Source organism: Augochlora pura, chromosome 2 (assembly GCF_028453695.1).
Source record: "Augochlora pura isolate Apur16 chromosome 2, APUR_v2.2.1, whole genome shotgun sequence".
NCBI classification, from domain to species: domain Eukaryota; kingdom Metazoa; phylum Arthropoda; class Insecta; order Hymenoptera; family Halictidae; genus Augochlora; species Augochlora pura.
The window spans coordinates 19671741-19689683 of record NC_135773.1 but is presented as its reverse complement, the minus strand read 5'-3'; the positions used below and the strand labels follow the sequence as shown (position 1 = coordinate 19689683).

The 17943-nt window shown below is 37.9% G+C and overlaps 1 protein-coding gene across 26 annotated transcripts in view; it reads right to left on the bottom strand.

Moving 5' to 3' along the window:
• Para (sodium voltage-gated channel paralytic) overlaps positions 1 to 17943 on the bottom strand; it is a 94808-nt gene that overhangs the window by 71541 nt on the left and 5324 nt on the right. For all 26 annotated transcript variants that reach the window (XM_078192109.1, XM_078192101.1, XM_078192118.1 and 23 more), the window contains exons 2-3: positions 7521 to 7598; positions 2948 to 3596 (exon numbers count right to left, since the gene is read on the bottom strand). The gene's annotated coding sequence lies outside the window, so the exon portion shown is untranslated. The remainder of the gene's footprint in view (positions 1 to 2947; positions 3597 to 7520; positions 7599 to 17943) is intronic.

Sequence of the window (17943 nt, the reverse complement as noted above, 5' to 3'; positions counted from 1 at the left end):
TCGTAATTTTAAATCGAATATAAAATAATCATGGAACTGAATAAATTGTAGACTGGACCGCGTGTATTCTGTCAATTACACAAAAATTGATAATCAAAAATATGAGAATCGTTTGAGGAAACACTGCGGTGTCTATTGTTTCTTGTAACAACTAAATTTCCTTCCGAACAAGTGAAACATTCAGAGAATAGAAAAACTAATGTCCAGCTCCTGAGGACGCTTTTAAGCAGAACTAGAAACCGCATCACGTATGCATGAGATTTATCGAACATTCAACTTTCACTAACACGCTGTGTTTCACGGGTCCCTTGACCACGGATCTATTAAGTCCAGCTGCTCTCAGCTTCTGTCCCGGATGATAGAACGAAATAACTGAGGAACGGCTACACAAAGTTACTCGCTCAAGTATTCGAACATCTAAAAGACATAACTTTCACAAAATTGGCCGAAACTATTCGAATTTTATTTTGGATGAACTGGAGGCACTAGTTTACTACACAATGAGTACAATAGTTCTCGCGAAAGTTGCGATTGCTTAGGATGTCGAAAAAGATAAAAGCGTTAAAGCTAGAAAGAATTTTTTTATCGGAACCTTGCTGAGAGCTATAAACAATAAAAGAGACAATTGCAATTTTTCACGAGTTTCGACCAACGATTGTAAGAAAGAAGATTTTTCAATGCCTTTAACGTACACCTTTATCACAGAATGAATTTTTATATTCAATAAATATTCAATCAACTACGACAACATTAATCGATAATTTTGCGTCTGGAGAATCTCTTGTACAGTTATCATAAATTCTAATTAGTAAACTTCGAATTTTATGCATTTATGACAAAAATGAGTAGTTTCAATTTAAGATAGTAGAGTTTAAAAGAATTATATATAAATAAACTAACAGAGATTAAAAGAATTATAAAAATGTCGCTGTACGATTTATAGTCCATTAAAATTTAAAAAAAGGAAAAAGAAATATAGTTTCAATTTCTTGCGATTTATGTAGACAGTTTTTATTTTGCATAAAAATCCACAGTCTGCTGATTAATTAAAGAAGAGATTGAATTAATTCTTTAACATAATAAACACAATAATAAAGCGTCTGTAAGCAAAAAAGCCACCGAAAATTATTTTACATCAGCTAATAAGATTTTGCCGAAATATTAGTGTCGGTTAACCAAACATAAGGCATAATAGAACCGGCACACGTTCACTCCACTATAAAATCTCAATTTGTGGATTTCCAAACGTCGATTAAACGAAGCTTAATTCTTGATCAAACATTCGGAGCTATTACCGCAATAACCGAACCGTCTCTCCGCTCGTAAACGTTCCGAACTTCGTAAGTGCATTACCGAATCATAGTTGAATGAGTATTGCATTACTCTTGTCCTTACCATCCAAACTTGTTGCATCGCCTAACACGTATAACGACACCAGGTGCGTCTGTATCTCTCAAGAAAAAATTACGCCGCGCAAAGTTTGCCAACGGGAATAATAACTTTCCCGGGAGCATTTACGAGCGCGCGTTCACCAAAACTTTCTTCCTTGTGCAAAATCCCTTCTTAAAACGATGTTTCACATTTCGTCGGGGTTATTCTTTTCTCGTTATTCTATCGTCGAATCTGTTCTTTTCGGATACGATGCAAACTAGACGTGGACGAGACCTGTCAGATTTTTTTTCTCAAGCAGAATTTTGATTATAAGAAAGACCAATCAATGTTTCAAAGGTACGACAAAGCTTCAATTTGGTGACAGCATTTGATTGTTATGAATTACATATGATCTAAGAGTAGTGGGATAATATATGAGATATATTTCTGTGACAATAAATGCGATATATAGTATATGCCATATATTTCTGTGATAATATATGCGATATGTTATATTTCTGTGATAATATACGCGAATATTTTTCACTAAGCGCAAACAATTTATTAATCTTGTTGCCATTCGAACGGCACAATGTTAAAGTAATACGAAATGTATGTTAAAAGTAATACGAAAAAGTCCACGCGGCGGTTTGATTTTACTACGTTAAAATATTTTCACGCGACATAATAATAACGTGGAACAGAAATGACTCACAGTACTGCAGAATTTTCCACGCGCGCGTTGAAATTGGACTAATAGTTCGAGGAATCCACCCACCCACATATGATAAAAACGATGAGTCCGCAGAGGATCTTCGCGACAATAACATTTGATTACCTTCGCAATTATCTATGTTCCTGAATGAAATGTTACGTCGTATCAAAGAGACCGTTTTTAATGTCATTTTTTTCTTGCTCGAAAACTAAAAACGATTGCAACAATTTCGAAAGTGCAATTTCACTTTTCAACAGCCGGTTGTTTCACGTTAATTTATATGATACATTCCGAGCAATGAGTTTTTTAAAAAAAGACGTGCCGCAAAATTTTTGTATTTTTAAAAGAGTGGAATTATTTGAAGAACTTGAAACAATTGTTCCATTGTAGTTATCAAAATCATTGACAAACGAAATATATATAGTTACTAATAATGGTAGTTTTATTCAGAAATGAGCAGAATGAGAAACTAAAAAATGAAATAGATCTTGAAACTATAGCATATAGTGTTTAATAAGATATATTATATTCTTTTTATTCAGAAATGGACAGAATGAAAAACTAAAAAATGGAATAGATCTTAAAACCATAGTACGTAGCATTTAATAAGATATATTACATTCTTTTTATTCAGAAGTAAAAATAAAAGAATAAAAAAATGTAACATGTTTTATACGACGAATATAAAGTCGCTTGTGCTCGAAAACAAACGAAAGTTCGCGTTAACGGGATCCATTAATTTATTTAATTCCGTCGACCGCGAATGCACGAGAGGTGCTAATTTTCCTAAAGATCATGCGAAGTTGTGAACTGCGGCCGAACTTTTTAAAGTATCGCCGGCGAATCGGAAGTGATACTTACTTTTGATCGGTGCTAACAGTTTCTGAAGTGTAATGTGCGCGTGTCCCACGATGCGGGGGGGTAATACAGTGGCTGCGGCTGCGGTGGCTGCGGCTGCGGCTGGCGAGGACGAGACCGGTGCTGGGAACCGCACGACTTGCCGGCTAGAGGCCGGTACCTGGGCGTCGATTCGGAACGCGTCGCGCCGTCGTCGATGCGATTCGACGACGCCGTTACGTACGATCGGACGGATAAATGCGCTTCGTGCAGCACGTCGATTACCGATCTGCCGACCCTCCTTGTGTCCCTTTTCCTGTCGTTCGCCGTGACGGCCTTGATCACGCGAATACCACCGCCAATACTTTCGATACCGTTGCTGCCACTACCGCTACTTCTAACGTTTCTTCTGCTTTTGATGCTAATGCTGCTGTTACGGCTGCTTTTACTGTTCCTTCTTCTGCTGCTGCTGCTGCTGCTGCTGCTGCTGCCGCCGCCGCTGCTGCTGCCGCTGCCAATGCTGCTGCTGCTGCTGCTTCTGCTGCTGATACTATTTCTGCTGCTACCTGAATCTCGTTCCGACGAAATGGCGATGAGAAATGACGAACGCGCTGCGGCAGTGCGTGCTATGTCGGGGACCGTCCAACGCGAACCAAGATTTTTCATGTCCGACCTGGACAACCAACGAACAAATTAGTCGGGGCCCAAAGGAATCCCTGGTTTCTTGGCGGACTGGCACTTTCTACGGGCTTTCCTAGGTAAATGCTACTTGTTGATTTCAGAATATTATTTTGCCCCGGAGTTACGTTTGATAGTAGAAGTTGCTGGACGAAGATACGTGGCCAACTTTTCAGTAGTTACTTTCGCGGAGCGAGCACCGCGCGGAAAGACTCGCCGAACTGTGATTAGCGCTCGTTTCCGGTTCCTTCTACTGTCAATAGCGCAACTACGTTTTGTAGATTGGAGTCTCTACTCATATGCAAATATTGAGATGCAGGATTACAAAGGTATGTATACGTGTTACTGAGAAGAATGTGGTAATTAACATTTTAGGCACGACGGGCCACTATAGTGGCTTTCGCGAATGGCTCGTGCTTTACTCAATTGTTTTATTATTTATTAAAGCAAACAATGAAAGTGAAAGCGTGTATATACGATATATTAAGAAGGGAATATATGTTATTAATACTATATATAGATATACGGAAAAAATATATATTAAGAGAAAATGGTAATTTATTGGGTTGTTCGGAAAGTAATTTCGTTTTTCCCAAGAAAAGACTTAATTTTTTCACAGCCAACTTCACGCTTAAGCTGCATAATCATTACATATTTGGACAACTGATATAGTAAGTCTTGTTTGCTAAAAATTTTGTTTGATTCTTTACAATAGATTTTGTTTAGTAATCTATTATGTATCATTTCCACCAAGAAAAAAACGAAATGACTTTCCGAACGACCTAATAGTTACGAAAAACTTTATTCGCGCAAAATCCTGCCGTGCCTAAGAGGTTAAATCTGGTTGTTGATAGGTGGAACTATTAATTCTGAGACTGAAACCGTTTCTTGAAACACACAGGGTGTGGAAAAGATTCTATTCGCGTATTAAAAATGCTTCTTTTCATTCTGTAAATATTCAATATACAGATCTATTTTGTTTTTCGAATTCTTTATGTCTTCCTACATTTTTTTTGGTACTGTTCGCGTGTGTTCTTGTCTGCTTTCGACTTAGAAATGAAAAACAATCGAGAAAGGGTTAGAGTTATTAATTTACACATCGGTAGAATGAAGAATGTCGACATTGCTATAATTACCAGGTGCGGAAAGCGTTAAATTTATTATTTTTAAAGGTGGGTCTCTCATCGATTATTTAAGACGACGAATTTAATTAGTTAAACATATAGAAACAACTAAATAATTTTGTTCTCCGTGTTCGAAAAAAGAATCACGATATTTTCACAAAAACATAAAACAATAATTAAAGAATGTTTGGACATAGTACCTGGAAAATGTAAATTTCCATTTTCATCTGTAGCCTTGAAAAGACAAAATAGGATGAATCTTTAAATTTTCCCCTAAATATTCTTTATAATTCTATATAAGGTTTGTTTCTTATTGCAAACGATTCTGTTCAACACTCTAACGGAGTGCTTTTTTAACAAAAATATTAATTAGTATGGTTACAATTGAATCATTAAAGTACTAAATGTAATAAGTTTTTCTGTAGACATTAACGAACCATATAAAAATTTCAATTAATTGCGAGAAACTGAATGATAGAGTAACAATATTTATACTCGGGGTAGATCAACCCCTAGCCTCACCGTCCGAGTGTCAAAAGCGAACTATCACAAGCGCGCTAAGATTCATAGTCTGATAATCAATAATTGGGTTTAATCGCTCGTGTTCTCTGAACAGTGTACTAAAATATTGTTCCGAGCTCGGACAATGTTAATGCGTGAAGAAAAAACTATTGTCAGTTGAAACGGTTCATCGGGAAAGTGTCACACGATTCTTCGATGACCTTCGTGCTGAACAGTCAACACTCGGCATCGCGCAAGGAAGGAGCACTTTATCAGCCTTTGTTGATTAAAAATGAATGGACCGCCCAGGGACGCGCTAACACAGAGAAACAAAAAGCATCAGACGATCGGATTTCTTAGACCGGGGGATTTGAGTAAGGATTTCTCGTTTCTTAGCAATTGTTCGAGAAATCGAACTATCTAGGTCATCAACAGATTCTTTCCTACTCGAGCCCGCCGCTCGAAAATGTCTAGCGCGTGCTAGAAACTCCTCGGGAATCTCAAGCCCACCCGACGAACAAAATAAAGTGTTCTTTGTCTAATCATTCCACCGCAAGAGAATACTATAGATCCCGAAACATGATCGCGTTACGCGTTTCCATTTCACTAGCGCGCATATCAAAAATCCACCGCAAACGAATGCCGCAAAATTATAGCGTTAATTGTCGAACGAAAATTGAACAATGAAATATTAAGAAATTTGACTAACCCTTTCCACTCCAGGACATTTTAAACCTAGATCTAAAATAGCTATATTAGCCAGCTGCGTTTTCATTTTATGTAACTTAGTACACAATTTATGAACATGAAATTGAGTCTAGTGAATTACAAAACTGCTACGCTTTTAACAATCTTTTAAATAGAAGGGTCTTTAATAACATCAAAATTATTTTGGAAATGATATAAGACGCCACTCGAGCGTTAAGGGTTAATACTGATTTCACTAGCGCGTATACCAAAAAGTTTACCCTAAACGAACGGCACGAAATAATAGCGTTAATTGGTAAACGTAAATTGAAAATTGAAATAATAGGAAATTTTATTAATGCAGATTTCGCTGGCGCGTATACGAAAAAGTTTACCGTAAACGAATGGCACGAAATAATAGCGTTAATTGGTGTACGTAAATTGGAAAATGAAATAAGGGTAAATTGTATTAATGCAGATACGGAAAATTGAAATACCTCCGGCCGTCGATAATAACTAGACTGCGTATTTCATGGATACACGATAAATATAGGTCGATTAAATTTGAAACACGCATTCGAAGGATTTTAAGATTACGCGTGCACCATACTTATTAAACAAAGAACAAAATTTCTACTTTGTTTCCCGTTTGTTTTAATTCGTGGAGAAAGTTTTTGTTTCCATAAAAATTCGCAGTCTAATAATAACTGGAAAAAAAAACCCTATTCGAAGCGGTGAAATATGTGTGAAAGTATTAATCGTGAACGAACTGTGTAACAACTCTTTCTGAAATCAACTTTTCTACGATGTATTAAAGACACTGAACAATAATTAGGCGTATATCGATTTTTATGAACTAATCTACTTAAATTACTGGAATTGTACGAACGTCTGTTTATCGATCGAGTGCGGATTTTATGCGTATGCGGTATAGGAGATCTCTATTGGCATGTAACAAAAGTGAACATCTCGTAAATCCGAGCGCATCGCGGACAAATTATAAATTTCTCGACGGCTTCGGTTTCGATCGAAATAACGTTCCGAAACGATTTAACCGCGTTACTTTACTCGGCTCGTTGGCGCAAGAATAAATCGTTGCCGCCATTGAAAAATCGATTAATCCCGCCGGCCAGCGATTGTCACGCGTTCAAACAATACGCCGCATTTCCATAGGCCATAAAAGGACAGATGAGCCGCGTGCAATAAAATTTTCTAGCCGCGAAAAGCAGCCACCGAAATAAACCCATTTATCGAACGTGCCAAGACTACGCCGGGTCTATTAAAAGACCGCCAAGTCATCGTCGGCGGGCAAGGCGTTTGAAGTCCTTACAAAATTTCTACGGACTTTTCATAAATCAGAGCGAAAACATTCATATTTGCATGAGGACCCGCAGTCTATTTATCAATGCATGTCCAAGAACGTGCCGAATACAAAGAAGCTTCGTTAAACTTTACCAATCCAGGGCTGAACTTTCCTGGATCGTGTTCGCCGTAAATACCGAAAATCCGCAGTCGAACAATAAAAACAACAGCAACAACAACAATAACGATAATAACAGAACGCTAAGAGAGGCCAGCTGGATAAAATACAACGTCGTTATACTCACGTGTGAATGAAGCGACGGGTGCGATCAATCCGTTATCCGAAATAACATAGTCTGATTTCCAAGTCGATCGATACTTATCTGCAACAATACCAGACAGAAATTTACATTAGTCGAAAGCGAGACCCCGAGTTTTCGAATACATTAACACTTTCGGCGCCACGAGTGTCACATATGACTGACACAATTTATTAACTCGAATTACTTTCAATATACTTGATAAACAATTTTTATTATAATTTATTAACAAAACTGTTTTTATATGTAGCAGAGATACACGTAGACTTGTTAAACAAATTATTCTGTTTTATCTTTCACCGAAGGTTTTAGATATTAAAAGCTCCAGGATCGATTCTGTCTTGCTCTATCCCTCTCCTTCTCTCTCTCTCTTTCTCTCTCACACTCTCTCTCTCTCTCTCTCTCTCTCTCTCTCTCCCTCTTGCTCTCCTTCACTCTCTAGAATAGAGTCGCGATCAGAAACAATTCGCACCGATATCGAGGGTTTCTTTCAGCGAGGAACGAAGTTGTCGAAGTCCGAGGATAAAAGTGGGTAGGTTCGCTCCTTAGAGGATCGAATGTCCTGCGGCGATTAGGGGAACAGGTCCTCGAGGCTCTCGCAGCGGCGACAGAGCGCGGCGTGTTCACGCATATTCACGACAACAAAAATTTACACGGAGCATGCGATATAGGGGGCGGCCCGCGGAAGGGTGTCGGTGGTCTTTGACCGAGTTTCGCGCGGTCGATCATATTCCGCCGGAACTCGGTCACGCGCTTATGCATCGGTGTCGTCGTCGTCGTGGTCGTGGTCGTAGTCATAGTGGTAGTCATTGTAATTACGGTAGTTACTGTATCCGTAGTCATAGTAGTCACTGTATTCGTAGTCGTAGTAGTCATAGTATTCGTAGTCGTAGTATTCGTAGTTATAGTATTCGCAATCATAGTATTCATAGTCATAGTATCCGTAATTATAGTATTCGTAGTCATAGTATCCGTAATTATAGTATTCGTATTTATAGTATCTGTAATCATGGTATTCGTAGTCATAGCCTTGGTAATCATAGTATTCGTAGTCATAGCCTTGGTAATCATAGTAGTCGCAGTCATAGTATTCGTAATTATAGTATTCGCAGTCATAGTCTTCGTAGTCATAGTATTCGTAATCATAGTATTCTTATTCATAGTATTCTCATTCATAGTACTCGTAATCATAGTATTCTTATTCATAGTATTCTCATTCATAGTACTCGTAATCATAGTATTCTTATTCACAGTATTCGTAATCTTAGTATCCTTATTCATAGCATTCATAATCATAGTACCCTTATTCATTGTATTCGTAGCCATTGTAGTAGTCGTAACCACAGTCATAGTAATTATCGTCGTCGTCACGGCGCCATACGCAAACCACGAAAAGTAAGAGTGAAGGATTAATTGCCAGCGAAACAGAATAGACACATAATCGAGTTAATCTGGTCGAAAAAGGACGAAAATACCCGAGTCAATCTGCTGGATTACCTCACGAGACAACTGGACACCACCATTTGTGGTCGATCGAATGAATCTCGCGATGTCGAATAGAAGCTCTCAATCCTTAACACCTGAACTACCGAATCATCTTTAGTACATTATTAATATAGTATATTAAATTATTTAATGAAATTAGTATAGTATATTAAGCTGTTAACCCGTATAGTGCCGAAAACCATATATTTCAGGTGAATTTGATCTCTTAATGTTTTTAATGCATCAAGCTATCGTTTCTTAGTGTGCTCTTTTATAAATTTCGTAATTATTATATTTTACAAAGTTTGTATAACCTTTTGGACGAAATTTATAAAGTTACATCAATTAATTACTTTGATCAATTTTAACTTTCCAGTTTCAGGTTCTACTACACCAGTCTGGTGTTCGAGGATTATAATTTAGTAGTCAATATTAAAGGGCAATTTCTTTTTTCTCGAAGAAATGTTAATACTTATTTTTAAGTTTGTCGTTCAATATGGTACTGATATCTCTGGGAAATGTCAAGTTAAAGTTTACATAATATTTTAGTAACCACTGTTTTTTCTGTTGACAATTTGATAAATGAATGTATGTTTATTCACGGTTTTTTTTAAAAATACCATAAATTTCTCTTATTGATAAATCTAGTCAGTGAATGTATGTTTATTTATCGGTTTTTTTTCAAATTCCATAAAACTGCTTCCATGTTCATACTATGCACACTGCGACATTCATTTGTAGTTTTCCAATAAAAGGTTCGCATGCGAAATTGTAATCAATTTTTAACCCAAAATGTTACAATTCGTCGCAGATATTTGTTTGTTTCAAAACTGGCTTTTTGGAACAGCGTTCGTTATTATTACAAAAGAAAGAAACATCTGAAGTGGAAAATTCCGGTTGATTTACCGACAGAAATGTATTATTTAAAATCTAGGTTATGAATCTTCAAAATTTTCAATTATTACCGAAATTGTAATCGTTGGAAGTGGAGCTCTTTTTTATTATTATTGATATCAAAACAACTTATACTTATGAAAAATAAAATAACAAAGGTATTCGAATTTGGAAAGAAGCAAATTTTGCGATGAGTTTGTATCAACAATTCCGAAATACATCAAATATGGTAACGCTTTATCCACTGAAAATCTAAGATTAATAAAACTTTAAATTATTGTAGTATACCAAGAGAGAATTTATTTATCTTACTTTAGTATCTTACTGGTACATGAATAAAGTTGCTATTACCACTGAAAAATTCATGGAGTTCTTTAACCATAAATTATAGATTTTGTAAAATTGAGAAACTATCGTACGATAGATAATATATTAATATACTATTGTTCACTAGAACACAATCCATGGCCAACGATGCTTTATGTCATTATAAAATCATACGTGTTAATATTAGTTATATCAACTGTCTTTTCTCTTTTAATTAATAATTGACAATCTACTTCCAACAATGATATTAAAAGAGGATGTCCGGTGATTACTATTTGTCGATAAACTGGAAACTATTGGATATTTATTGCATATACGTCATATTACATTGTACGTCATTCTAAAAATGTTCATTGATAAAAATCCCCGATAAACATCATCCGAAGATTGACAGACTTCGATAGACTACGTTCGCGTTAATCTGAAGTAAAGTAATCGAAGATCACGCTGAGCATAGTGCGAGGAGTAACCAGACACGAGAGGCTATATTTAATACGACGCCCAGATATGATGATTTATCGAAGACCTTGATGAACGTTGCTGGAGGACCAACAAACTTCAGCAGATTACATATACTTCAGCTAATACGAAGTTCGCTTCAGCCGTTGAAGATTCTGATGGCTATACCTCGAAGAGCACCAAAACTCGACGTATCATCGCACGCTAACAAGGATTTAGTGTCAAAGCAATAGTAATCTCACATTCACAAAGGCGAATCTTTGCCGAGATTAACATTTACCAACGAGCATCCACGAAAACGCTTCGAATCATCGTCAAACGATATTCTATCGACTTTGAAACTTTTGCGTGCTATCGAACGTCTCTTTCACGAATCTAATAAAACCTGCGAGAGGAAATATTGGAGAAAAATATTGAAATGGAAACGGGAATTTGCACAGAGCAGGAACAAAGATATCTAGATTCACTCTGCTAGTTAAAGAGAAAAGAGAATGCTGAAAAGAGAAGAGTTAATGCTAAAAAGAGAAGAGATAATGCTAAAAACAGAATTAGAATCATTGCGATCGCATTTTATGATGAGATCAAGCATTATCTTTGCAGAATTCGCTTAAACGAGGACTGAATCGTCGACCAGCTAAACGAATAAACGATGTATTCCTTGCTAATGATAATTACAATCGGGAGAGTCGTGATTTTTGCCAGCGTATCGCAACGCGTTCTCGTCGACGCGTTAATTTTCTGCCACTGCAGCACCGCCCAAACTCATTGATCAGTGCCCTGCAATGCATCGTGTTGCTATTAGACATGATAATCGCTTGGAAATTCAATTTAATCGCGCGGACGATACTCGAGCACCAGCGAAATTCGTTTTAACAGTATTCAAGCGAATCGAATTATCGAACAGTCTAAAAAGCGACGTTAAATATCTGCAGCGAGTTCTGCAGTCGGTGTTTTTTCTTTCTTTAGCAGAGATTACAGTCCGTAAACGGTATAACGTACTCGCTCTAAATCCCGGCATCCCGACGAATGATTTAAAAATGAACACCGCGATGCTAGGAGGCACCGTAGTTTCCAGCAGTTGCGCCTTTGTTATTTCCGGATTGGGGAAAACTGCGATAGAAGCGACGAAAGTGATTTGTTATGAACAGATCCGACGGCGCTGTGAACGAACGAGTGGTGTAAAGGCGGTATAAAAAGTTTCGCGACGAAGACTTTAGTTTAACCGGCGACGGTAAACGCTCTGGTAAGCCTATTGGGATTGAGGTCATGCTACGAGCATGGTGGGATTGGAACGGAGTGGCTCTACTATAAGCTTCTGCCACCTAATTAAACTATTAATTCCGCGAACTGTTATGCATAATATCGAATCGAGACAAATAGATCGTAACCGATCTGCGAAGACCGATGACACCTTTACGATAAACGTTATCGCACACGAATATAATTCAAGAATATCATTTCTCCTGCTTCCACACCGACAAATCAAGAAATTTTGTTTTGCAACTTAAATATTATATAACTTAATTGTTACAACTTTTTGTAATATTTAATGTATATAATCGATATCTTGCAATATCTAAGAACAAAAAATGATTCAATTTTAAGTTGGAGAAATTTTTACACATTTTTATGCGGATGCAAAAGTCGAAGGAACCATGAGGAAATTACAAGAAGCGTGACATTGTATCCTCAAGTTATTGTTTCTTATGCATCGTAATGAGAACTGCAGTTCTCCGGACTGGAAATAAATTGCAAAAAGGTTTCTCCTGCGCAAGACGTTCTGGACATACAGAATGAAGAAATTTTTAATTATCGCAAGCTATTCATTTCTCTAAAGAATTTCAACCAATATTATACCGTGTATTGTTTTATAGTTCAGAACAGCTCCAGCCAATTTTAAATTCGTGTCAAATTATTCGAACTAAGTCGCTGCAGAAAACAAAATCGTAACTCGATAATACCCTAATTAATTAGAGCAGTATTTGCGCTCTTAAATGTTATAATATATATAAATCAAAGATATCGGATAGATAAACATTCGATATCTGTTCCAGACAGGAAATAAAGAATCAGATTTGATGGAAAATGCGTTGCGATCTAAAATCTAGAAATTAAGATCAATTTCTCCACATTTGGAATTTCGATGAACGTGCGTGAAAATTTGTTAGCAAAAATTATAATATGCCCGAGAGTCGCGAATTTACCCCATAGGTGTCGCAACGGGCGAAGTTTTTTTAGCGTTTCCCCGATATCCAAAGTCCCTTGAGCGCGATAAACCGAGCGCGGATGGGGGCAAATGCCCAACGAATTTTCGAGAAACGCATAATTCAATGGTTATGGAGTACGACGAAGCTCAATTTAATTGCCTATTGCAGCTTTTATCCTGCAGATATATGACTACAATAAAAACGGCACTCTGCCAACACGCAGGCTGAGAGAGAAACGGGGTCAGGTATGTCTATGGTAAATTAGCCTTCATCGGGAAATCAACAAAAGCATTTCACGTTACGAGAGGGCCACCGCTAAAAGGACTAAGAACCCGTTTCGTTTTTCTTTTCCAATCCTTTCGTCAGCGATACGAATGTTTTTCCGTTGTCGCCGGAGCGCCCGAAAATACGATTAACCCAGACCCGCCATTTTATGCGCGACCGTGCTCATCGGTTTGCCAATAGCGCTAGAGAAGAGATCGAATGATTTGCGTAAGAAGAGCATCTATACTGCCACGGTTTTTCTGTCGAGATCGCTTCACGTAGCCAAGTGGTCTTCCGATATGATCTGGATTTTTACTACTTCGTTATTATCGGTTATCATTTGTTAAAAATTTTATATTGGAAACCCAAAGAAAAAGAAAACGTTGCGACCAACAACATATATATATATATTGTATAAACGGCAATTGTACATTTAGCAGCGTCGCGTTATAACGAAAGTAATAACGAATTGTTTTATAAACGTCGATCGAGACTCTTGATAAATAATTAATATCACGAAGTATGGATATTGTTCCGCTTGCAATGTTTCTGCTACAATCCGATTTGCGTTTAAATACTGCTCTCTTTCCTTTAAATTGTCGCGAAAGTTAGCAGAAAAGCTGTCGGTACTTAAACTTTTATAATACATTGGCAATTTTGTATGTGCTCCCAATAATTTATACGTACAATGTGTCTTCCCTGTCGTTTATACATTCAGAAGTTTTTAAAGAACACGAGAAACAATTTATCTGGAAATTCACTGAACGCATTTACAAAACCACTGAGAAAAGATAATGGATCGTTTACAGATTACAAGATTAAAACACGGTGTTGTTGTAAATCACAAAAATGTACAGTTCGAGAACAATTTCATAAAATGTATTCGTGTTATCGTTTTGTTTATCAAACTCCACCTTGTGTTTTGCCATTCGATCGAATCGTGTACCGCGCGATGTAAAAGAAAAATCTATTGTCACCGTTGCATAAACTATTGGAAACTTGGTGTCGGAATAAATATCACGGATTTGAAGTAGAGACTGCATCGACTTAGATTAAAAACTGCTCTGCAGAGGACCGCGCGAATGTTACACTCGATAATAATATGTAGAAGACAATAACAGGAGAATCCTCTGGTTTGTTACATACAGGTATAGCATAGTATTCATCACTGGCTACCGTATTATCGAACTTGTGCTACTTATTACGGGCTGTGTAAAGCACGGTTTCCATCGACTTCCGAGCGTTGCGGAAATATCGAGAGAAGACGGTCCAAAGGTCTTCTTGAAAGCTCAAATCACGGATCAATAAATAGCAGTAATTCATACAGCGGTCTGTAATACAAAATGAGTCCACAATCTGCCTCGAGTGCTTCTGAAAACCTCTCCGACCGCCAGTTTTCAACGAATACCTTGGATACCGCCATTTTGAATATACACATTGCTCTTCGGTTTCAGTCGCGGAATGAGTAAACCTACGTTCCCAGCGATTTCTCAATGAACAACATGTCGTTTCGTCATTTACATTGCAACATTCGAATGTACCTACTGTTTAAAAAGATCTTCGGATTAATTTATCAAATTCGTAAACTAGGCTGCGGATTTTATGAATTTATGGCAAAAATGGATCAACGAAGTACCGAGCGGTGAAGATATCAGAAGAATTTAACGAACATTGTCACATTATTTTCAGAGTTATTAAAAGGAAAAATAGATTTTCATTTAATCACTGTTCCTTGGAATCGATGTAACAAATTTTTATTTTACAGAAAGATCCATTGTCATAACAGAAACCTCCATCAAGTATTGAAGATTAATCGAGGATTGAGACAACAATGTAGACAATACCGTCCATTTTTGCCAAATGAAATTAATTAAATTGTTAAAGTAGAGCATCGAACACTCGAATCTAAAAAAAATAACCGTGAAAGAAAATCTATTATAATCGGAAAGCAGCAGGGACGAACGATTCAATGAAGGGTAAACAATCGGGACGAACAGCTGATATTTTCTACGCATAAATCTATGAAAAATTCACGAAATCCGTTCGCTAATTAAAATTCCGCAGTGAATGAAACAAAGGATAAAACAAATAGCGATAAAATGGCGATGACCATTCAGAAACAGTTGATATAATACGTTAAATATTGCGATGGTAGAAACGCGATATTTTCGAATTATTCATGGATGATGCGAAGCGATTAGGGTAGGGGAAAGAGAACGATTTTTGGATTATCCCGGTTGGATCGCGTGCAAAAACGCGCGAGGTGCGTTCGTAGTCGGCTACTGCATTCCCCGTAATTGCAAGTCTGCCATCTTGATGAAGCGTAGAGCGCCCAGTGGCGCCACCAGAAACCACCGACGACGGAAAACCGTTTTCTCCGCGTCGTGATGTGGCATAGCAGCGACCCGACGCCGACACCGCTGCCGACGTTGCGTGACGTCACGAACCAGGCCGGGTACGTTGCGGAAAAACGTTGTCATGACGACGACCGCTGACGCTACCGTCGCCGCACCGTCGTTACCACCACCATCTGCGCGATCCCTCTAGCTTCATCCAGCAATGCCAAGGATTAAAAATGGCCAAAAACCAACGGAGATCTGATTTTCTTCGATTCGCTCCCTCTCTCTACCTATCTCTCTCTCTTCATCTCTCTACCTCTCTCTTTCTCTCTCTCCCCCTCTCTCTCTCTCTCTCTCTCTCTTCGTCCCTCTTTCCTGTTTCTTTTCTCTTTCCCCGAGTCCCTTTTTAACGGCTCTCGCGGTGTCTGTTAACCGTCGCGAGGGTCACGAAGACGATTGAAAAGAGTGGAAGTCGTGGCCCATGTAGGTCACCCCGTTTGAAGTGGAACTACCAGCACGAAATTCAAAATGGTTCGCGGAAAAGGTTAAACGATTGAAAACTGAAGGGACGTTTAAAAGTTTTTCTTTCTTTCTACGGTTTAGTAGGTTGAACGCGATTGATGTTAACTGTCGCAGAATTGGCGACGGTGACAACTGCGACGACGACGCTAGAGCCGCGACTGAATGGAGCCACTACAACAATTAATCCGCGAACGGGCGTTGCTTGAATTTTTAACGATTCCGGATAAAATTGCAATATTCAGCGCACGCGAGTCGATCCGCTCGACGCGCAGCGATACGTGGCTTCGAATCTTATGAATATTTCACGGCCGTTGTCAATGGTTTTGTGTGAATTGGAATTTCGGACGAATTATGTAACAACCGGAACAATGGAAAAGCTGTGCTGAAGATCGCGATCGCTACGCAGAGACAAGGGAGGCTCGAAGTAGTAGGAGACATTGAAAGTCAGACACGATGGATCAGTTTGCACTAACGTGTGCGATGTTTTAATATTTCTGCAACTGTTTATTTGTACCACCTAACAAAATGTAAATGCTACCTTTACGATGATTTCTGCGAAGTCCGCAAGTAGTATAGGTTTGCGAGAGTCAGACGTGTCAGACAAATCAATTATTTTAGGTATCAATTTTCTGAAAGGTAAAAACTGTGTACTAGCGTTTAAGCGAATCTACACTTCGCCTGACTATACTACTGTCCTATAAGAATATCGTGAGTTACAAGTAGCATAAGTCAGCGAGAGTCGGACGTATCCGAAAAATATATTACTTTATATTCGATTTTCCGAGAAGTGGAAGCTATGCTTTTGTTCTACTATTCTTGTACTACTATTTTTATACTACTATTCACAGAACCATGAAGAATTCGCCGCAGTAGTAATAGCCAACGTATAGTCAGACATGCCAAATAAATTAATTTTAAAGGAAGGAATTAATTATATAAAATACTTAGTTTACGTGGGTACTGAGAGTCGCTCAAAATACGTTTAATATTCACAAAGATGTAACACAGATTTTACAAAAGTAGAAAGCTATGCACTTATGGTTTAGCAGGTCTGAACTATTCGCGATTGTACTACTGACCCTTGTTGATGTAAGGAGCACGCGGCGGTATAAGATGACGAGACTCGGTAATGCCAGATAATTTCGCTATTTATACAAGAAATGCGATATCGATCTGATGAGAGGAGAAAGCGGTGCGTTTATGGTTAAACGGGACCGAGCTATGCATGAATGTACCACTGTTTTATAGAAATGCGAGGAGTTCGCAGTAGTAGAAGATGCCGAGAGTCAGACACGCGCACTAGGCCGAAACTATTTTGCCGAGTCTAAGAAGTTTAACCGCAGGATGCTACCGATACTTCTAGCTACGATTAGACTATTTTGAAGCAATAACAAGCACTCGATTCATTGATCCATTAAAAAATTACTCCGTAACGTAAGAAACTTTATTCTTCTGGCGAGTTACGCTGCTATATAGCAATTCAAAGTGGTGCAGAATATTTCCAACCGGCAAAAGTTCATACCGTTCGTTAGCGAATTTAGATAACTAATTTCAAGCTAAAGTAGATTATTGTTCGCAGAACCAAACTGTTCAAATGAAAAGCAATTTCGGAGCGCATGCAATTGATATTGTTAACTGTTTCTGCTACTTATTCCGAGGATAAATGTTAGTTTTAATAGCAGATAAATTCTGGTAGACTGAATCGAGGTTAGATTTATCCAAATTACCGTCGACAGCACAAAATACTGTTCATAATTATAGACTCTAAATAACTTTTACATTGTTACCGATATCTGAACGAAAATTTAACGAAACAACACATTTGTTCATTTCTATTTCCTATTATTAAAAATCTACAAACACGATGTTTCATTCGCACGACTGCATAAATGTTTTATTCGAACGGAATCA